A 7,507-nucleotide genomic window follows, 5' to 3' on the forward strand; every position below is an offset into this window, starting at 1 on the left:
TCAGAGAACCACCTGCCTCGGCCTCCCAAGCGCTGGGATCTAAGGCACGTGCCATCACCACCTGGCTTGTTTTGTTATTTATCTGTTTACTTTTCTTTTGTGTGCATTGAATTTTGTCTGCATGTATGTCTGTGTGAGAGTGTTGAATCCCGGAGTTACAGACAGTTGTGAGCTGCCATATAGGCGCTGTGAACTGAACCTGGGTGGGTTCTCTGCAAGAGCAATCAATGCTCTTTACTGTTGAGCCATCTCTCCACCCTCCTTGTTTTGCTTTGTATCTATGTGTGTGTGCGTGCGTGTGTGTCACATGCATGTCACGTGAATGCGGGTGCCCACAGAAGCCAGAAGAAAGCATTGTATCCCCTGGACCTGGAGTGATAGGCAGTTGTGAGCCTCCCAATGTAGGTGCTGGGAACTGAACTCAGGTCCTCTGAAATATCTCTCAAGTCATCTCTCCAGCCCCATTGCTATTAAAAGAAATTGTTTAACTCCTTTGCTTGTTCAAGACAGGCTCTTCTGTAACCAAAGTTAGCCTTGAACCTCTGATGCTCTGCCCTCTGCTTCCTCAGAGCTGGGATTAACATCACTTGTGGTTTAGGTGGTGTTATCAAAAACAAAACCTATTGTCCTTCTTCAAGGAAAAAAGTCCTCATACTCTGACAGTATGCTAGGGACAGTTCAGACCCGTGTAGAGCAGCCTTGCTTCTCTCCTGGCTGTTAACAGGCTTGACTGTAGCAGCTGCAGCCTTGTTCCCTTATTCTGGAGGAGCTGCTCTGCCGAGGTGGAGAACACTGAAAGGGGGGCACACCGGATGAGGATAGATATGATTGTGAACCCCCCAACTCCAGCTTCCATTGTCCTTGATTGAGCACATGATAAGCAGTGAGGTGAGTGCCACAGATGGCGACTAGCTGAGGCCACAGAGCTGGTGAGCAGCCCAGACTCCATTCCAGGCCCAGGTTCTCCCTGATGGCATACCGGAAATGAGCCCACCTAGTCCATAGGGAAAAGAAATGCTTGTCTGTTCTTGCCTAGCTCTGTGCTTCCCTGTGCAGTGTGGGGAGTGGGGCTCGAAGACGGGATGTTTGGAAGTTCCTGCTGTCCCTGGAAGAGAGAACAGTGTAGGGCTGGCTGGTCAAGTTGTTTACAAGATTCAAGGATAGCTGTGTGGTGGTGGGGCACACCTTTAATCCCAGCACTTGAGAGGCAGAGGCAGGCGGACCTCTATGAGTTCGAGGCTAGCCTGGTCTATAAGAGCAAGTTAAAGATACAAAAAACAAAACAGAGAGAGAGAGAGAAGAAAAAGAAGAAAAGCCTCCTACCCACTAGCCGCCCCAAAGATATGACAGAGACCACGGTGTCAGGAAACCAGCTCCACTCTTCCATGTTTGTCTGATTATTTGATACCAGGGATCAAACCCAGGGCCACACCAACCCTAAGCACACACTCCAGTTCTGTAAGCCGGTCTTCAGCTATGTCCTGATTGGTGGTGGTTTGGGCTTATTTCAGTTTCTTAGTATTTGGGGTTTCGGGGTGGAAGCATTGTTGTTGTTGTCTGAGTCAGAGTCTCAAGGGATAGAGCAAGCTGACCTGCCGAAGCTTAGCTGGCCTCAGACTTCTTATCCTCCTGCTTCCACCACCTGCTCTCAGGTGAGGTGAGGCGAAGACCACATGCCTAGCTGTTCTCTGATTCTTCAATAGAATAAGTACTCTCTGGGCTGGGGAGATGGCTCAGCAGTTAAGAACTCTTGTTCTTCTTCCAGAGGGCGTAAGTTCAATTCCCAGCACCCATGGTTGGTGACTCACAACTGCCTATAACTCTGGCTCTCGGGGACCTGGTGTCCTCCGCTGTGATCTGGTCCTCTGGCCTCTGATGGCACCCTTACACAGGTGACATACATTCACACAGGCACATAAATAAAATATTTTTTAAAAAAATAGAGATCTGGGGTGACAGTTCAGTGGTTAGAAATATAAATAAATCTTTTAAAAAAGAATAGGTATTCCATAAATATCTGTCAAAAATATATGCAAATACTTATTTAGTTAAAAGTCTGGATAATTAGCATTGTCTTGATTTTCTTGTATATAACCTCAACTGCTGTGTAGTATTTTTATTGTAAAGTTTTCTGGACACTCAGTTTTTCTATCAAAATTATTTCTGTTTTAATTAATTTGGGGAGGAGGCTGGGTAGTTTGAGATAGGGTTTCTCTGTATAGCCCTGACTGTCCTGGAAATTGCCCTGTAGACCAGGCTGGCCTTGAACTCAAATATCTACCTGCCTCTGCCTCCCTAGTGCTGGGGTTAAGGCAAGTGTCATTACCACCTGCCTTAATTTGATTTTTCTCATGATGGTGGGAATGGTGACATTTGGCACAGTTGGTCCAGTGAAATGACCTCTTTAATTTTTTTTACTGATTTATATTATTTTTTTCTGTGTATGGATGTTTTGCCTGCATGTATATCTATTTATGTATATGATCAGGCCTGTTGCCTGTGGAGTACAGAAGAGGATGTCAGATCCCTTGGGATGGAAGTTACAGGCAATGTGAGCTGCCATGCTGGTGCTGGGAATTGAACCCGGATCCTCTGGAAAAGCAGCTAGCTAGTCCTGTAAACTGCTGAGCCACCTCTGTAGCCTGAAATGATATTTTTTAAAAAACTTACTTTTATTATATGTGTGCAGTATTTGTGTGTGTGTGTATGTGTGTGTGTGTATACATATATATACAGCATGCTTGCCTGATGCTGCAGGAGACCAAAAGAGGCCATTGGATTCCCTGGAACTGGAGTTGTAGATGGCTGTAAATTGACATAGGAGTGCTGGGAACCGAACCTGGGTCCTCTGGAAAAGCAGCAAGTGCTCTTACCTGCTGAACCATCTCCCCAGCCTCCCTGAAATGACTTTGACATTGTCAGCCCCCTTTTAAAACATATTTTCAAGAATCACCAGATAAGAGGACACAAACATACCCCCTCCCACCCTACTCTTTGATATAGATCCCATTTCTGAGCCCACAGTAAAAGGGAAGTTTGGGTTTAATAAGGAAAAAACTTCCCAATTATCTACAGAATGCTCTCCCTGTTTTCATTCCAAGGTCTTTTTTTCCTTTTCCTTTTTTCTTTTCTTTCTTTTTTTCTTTTTCTTTCTTTCTTTCTTTCTTTTTTTTTGAGACAGGGTTTCTCTGTAGCATTTGACCCTGTCTTTGGCAACCCTCTGTCTCCAAAAATATTTATATCACGACTCATAACAGTAGCCAAGTTACAGTGATGAAGTAGCAATAAGAACAATTTTATGGTTGGTCACCCCAATGTGAGGAGTTGTATTAAAGGGTCTCAGCGTTCGGAAGGTTGAAAACCAATGGATGGCTGTCTTCCTTTCTCCTGCGCCCTCCCCTTGTGAAGGGCCCGGCACTACTCTGTTTTGTAAGTCCTCATGTCACTAGGCATAGAAAATGATCATTCAGACACTTCCCTCCACAAGCAGGCTGAGTGTCCCTCTGAACAGCTTGGGTTTCTAATCACAGTGTCTGGGGAACTCCCAGCTTTGCTTCTCACCAGTCATATGACCTTGAAGAAAACAAAATCTTCCAGTCACTTGATCTTGGGAAAAAAAAAATGGTCACCTGACCACATAAGGTTATAATGAGTTCACAAATCTTAAAAGCCTGATATGTTGTAGGCGTGTTTTCATATGACTATGTCCATCCTTGACCCCATCTACTCCTACCCCGTACACATACCCTACCCCCAGCCCTGGACATTGAACCCAGGGCCTCACACACTAAGCAAGGGCTCCACCACTGAATTACAGCCCCAACTCTCACTGTGTCTCTGGTCTGCACAGACTGGCCTTGAACTTGTTTGGTAGTCCAGACAGGTCTTGCATTCTCAACCCCCTTGCCTCGGCCTCCCCAGTAGCTAGAGTTACAGACCCCCTTACAGGTCTGAGCCCTAGTATGAATATGTATTCCTCTGCATGCAACACCTTAAACCTTTCCATTTGAAGCCTGAGTTGTGTTTTGGGAATTTTTCTTTCTTTTTTCTTTTTGGCTGGGGCTTCACACATGCTGCGAAAATACTCTATTGTTGAGTTACATCCCCAACCCAAACCTTTGAATTCTTTTATTCATCATTTATGCAGTAAATATTTATTGAGTGCCAACTCTGTTAGTGCAGAAGGAAAGGCAGGAGCCAACAAAACTGACCCTCTGCCTGCTCCCAACACTGCAGGGGACGGTGTTCTGAGGCAGGGGCATCTGCACCCCCAGGCTTGGACAGGAAGCCAAGTGTGGTGGCAATATGCAGGATGAGCAGGGGCTGAGGAAGCACCTCGAGAATTGTGTTCTTGGAGGCTTCAGGGGCATTGCTTCTGAGGAGGAAGAGGTAGTAAGACCCGCCCCCCTTCCCTAACCATTGGCCAGCCTTGTCCTGGAGTCACTGCCAGAGGAAGTGATTTGGCAGCTGTAGCAAGGAGGCTGGGGTCCACTGACATTCCTTCTGCTTCGGGGTTTAAAAAGCAAAACAACAAAACAAAAACTGATGGTCCTTGGGCCAGGCGTGGTGGTGCAGGTCTGTAATCCCAGTACTCAGGAGGATGAGGCAGAGGGATAGCTAAGAATCCAAGGTCAGTCAGCAGTGAGTTGGAAGTCAGCCTGGAATGTAGTGAAATCCCCATCTCACTCTGTGCACCCCTCCCACCCAAACTACAAGCAAACAGGATTTACCCACGTCAATCAACCTGCAGGTGTGTCTTTAACTGCTCCCTGTTTGATGCTTCCTGGCCCCGGGAGAACATCAGCCAACCCCAGCCTTGCTCCACAGTCTTCAAGCATGGTCAAGGCTCGGAGAATCCTCTACCTGGTCCAGATCCCAGCCTCTAGGATCTCCCAACCTCTCCTCTCTGAGGTCTATGGCAGCTGCTTGCATCTGCCAGGACATCCCCACCACACTTAGACACACATGCCTCCCACCCCGACCATGGCACAGGAACACAGGCCTTTGCAGAGGTGTTGCTGGCCTCTGTCCCTCAACATGGCAGAAAGAGGAGGAGAGTCCCAAGACAAATCACAAGACGCACAGGCTTCCTCAGTAGGCCTATTCTGAGTTCTCCAGCACACACAGATGCCCATATTTGAAAGCAGTACCAGATCCTGTATTTGCAAGAAATACAACCTTCCCGAGCTAATTTTTAGCCACCCTTATTTCTTGGCTTGCCCTGCTTTGTTTGTCAAAAAAAATCTCCATTACTGATTAACCAACCATGAGGCTTAAATAGGCCTTAGTCATTCTGAGGCAGGAAGGACGTGTCTCTGAAGCCTGATTGTTCCTGAAAGGACTGAACTGGACGTGCAGGGGTCGAGAGGTGTTGAGCTCTGGGATTATAACACAAGGTCGTGCCAGTCTGCTTTGGCTGGGATTTTTCCTCTCCTTTCTGGAACTTCTGTTCCAAACTCCTTATCATGGGACAAAGCTCTCATTCTCACCTCACCAACCTCGTCTCTACCCCAGTTCAAATCTGACTGTTTGACACTTCCTCAATTATATATGAAGTGCTATGCTGACTCAGTGTGCAAGCACACACACACACACACACACACACACACACACACACACACTCACACTCATAGATAGACATTTTAGAGATGAAACCTGATTCTAAACATAGTCCAGCTTTTACAACAGAGGAAATTTTTCTGAAAATAAGAAAAAAGGACAAAAATAACCTATTTAGCATAATTTCCCAGCCTTTCAGTAGGATTAGCCCCAGGATTAGGAGGTTTAGTCAAGGCCTCCCTTGGAAACATTGCTTTTTCTTGCTCCTTTTCCCCCATATGTTTAGAAATAATGTTAAAAATCTTAAGGTAACCACTCACCAGCAATCATCCCTGGTTCACAGTGACTTCTATCCCAGCAGAACGCTTATTGCTCACTAATACTTACACACAAAATCCAACAGTATTTTATAGGAACGATTTTTAAACTTTAAAAATGTATTTCTTTTGTGTGTGTGTGTGTGTGTTTGTGTGTCTGTCTGCCTGTATCTGTCTATCTACACATGCATATGTCAGAAGACAACTCTTTCCATCGTGTGGGTCAAACCCAAGTCAAGACACGGTGGCAAGGCACCTTGCTGACTAAGAAATCTCACTGGCCTTGCTTCTTAAATTGTTTTTATTAAGAAACAACAAACCCAGAAGTTGGAGAGATGGTTCAGTGATGAAGGGCATTGACTGCTCTTCCAGAGGACCTGGGTTCGATTCCCAGCACCCATGTAGCAGATCATGACCAACAGTAACTTCAGTTACAAAGGAGCTGGTGCCCTTTGGCCTCCTTAGGTACCTAACATACACATCTCTCTGCTACTTTTCCCTTTCACTCCCAATGGTTCATGTCTGATTGGTGAACCTGAGGATACCCAAATGTATTGGTTACCTTTCCCATCGCTGTGACAAAAATGTCCTAGCAAAACCACTTAAGGAAAGGAGGACTTATTTTGGGTCACAGTTCCTCATGATCTTGAAGGTGTGGTGTCACATCGTGTCTACGGTCAAGAAGCAGGGAGACAAATGCTAGTTCCTGGCTCGCTGTTTCCTTTGTATTTGCCTATTGATAGTAACATTGTCCACACTTAGGGCAGATCTTCCCTCTTCAGTTAATCCTTTCTGGAAATGCCATTATTGACGTACCTAGTCATGGACGTCCACACGGCTATAAATGTAGTCAAATTGACAACGAAGATTAACCTGTCACGGGGCATCCTTGGCTGATCATGTATGTCCCTGTTCCCTTGAGAGGAAGCCTCACAATGGGTTGGTTGTCCTCTGTTCTGCCTGCTAGGTCTCCCCAGGGCCTGTGTTTTCTGTGACAAAGTGAAGTGCCTTTGCCCAACCTTGGGGCTCTCTTTCCTGTTACACCAATCACTGTCCTCCAACCCCTTCCAATCTCCTTAACTGATAAACAGCATTCTTTAACCTTTATTTTTATTGAAATAAAATTAACATAAATAATACTGCTTTGTTTTGTTGAAAGCACAGCTTTCAGTCATTTTTATTTATTTTTGTGTATAACAATCATCACCATATACTTCCAGAACATCACCGTCTTTTTTCTCAAAAAAAAAAAAAAAACACATCCATTGTGGTGGTTTGGGGGAAAAAAAATGACCCTTAAAGGAGTGGTACTATTAGGAGATGTGACTTTGTCAGAATATTTGTGGCCTTATAGGAGGAAGTGTGTGACTGTGGGGGTGGGCTTTGAGGTCTCTTTTGCTCAAGCTATGTTCAGTGTGATATACAGTTCACTTGCTGTTGCCTTCAGATCAAGATACAGAACTCGTATCTGCCTGCACACCACCATATCCTACCATGGTGACAATGGACTAAACCACTGAAACTGGAAGCCACCCCAGCAACATGCTTTTCCTTTATAAGAGGTGAGGTGGTCACGGTGTCTCTTCGCAGCAAAAGAAACCCTAACTAAGACACACGTTAAGCATTCACTC

This window comes from Microtus oregoni, unplaced genomic scaffold (assembly GCF_018167655.1).
Source record: "Microtus oregoni isolate MIOR12 unplaced genomic scaffold, Mior012 000021F_ref0000039, whole genome shotgun sequence".
NCBI lineage: Eukaryota > Metazoa > Chordata > Mammalia > Rodentia > Cricetidae > Microtus > Microtus oregoni.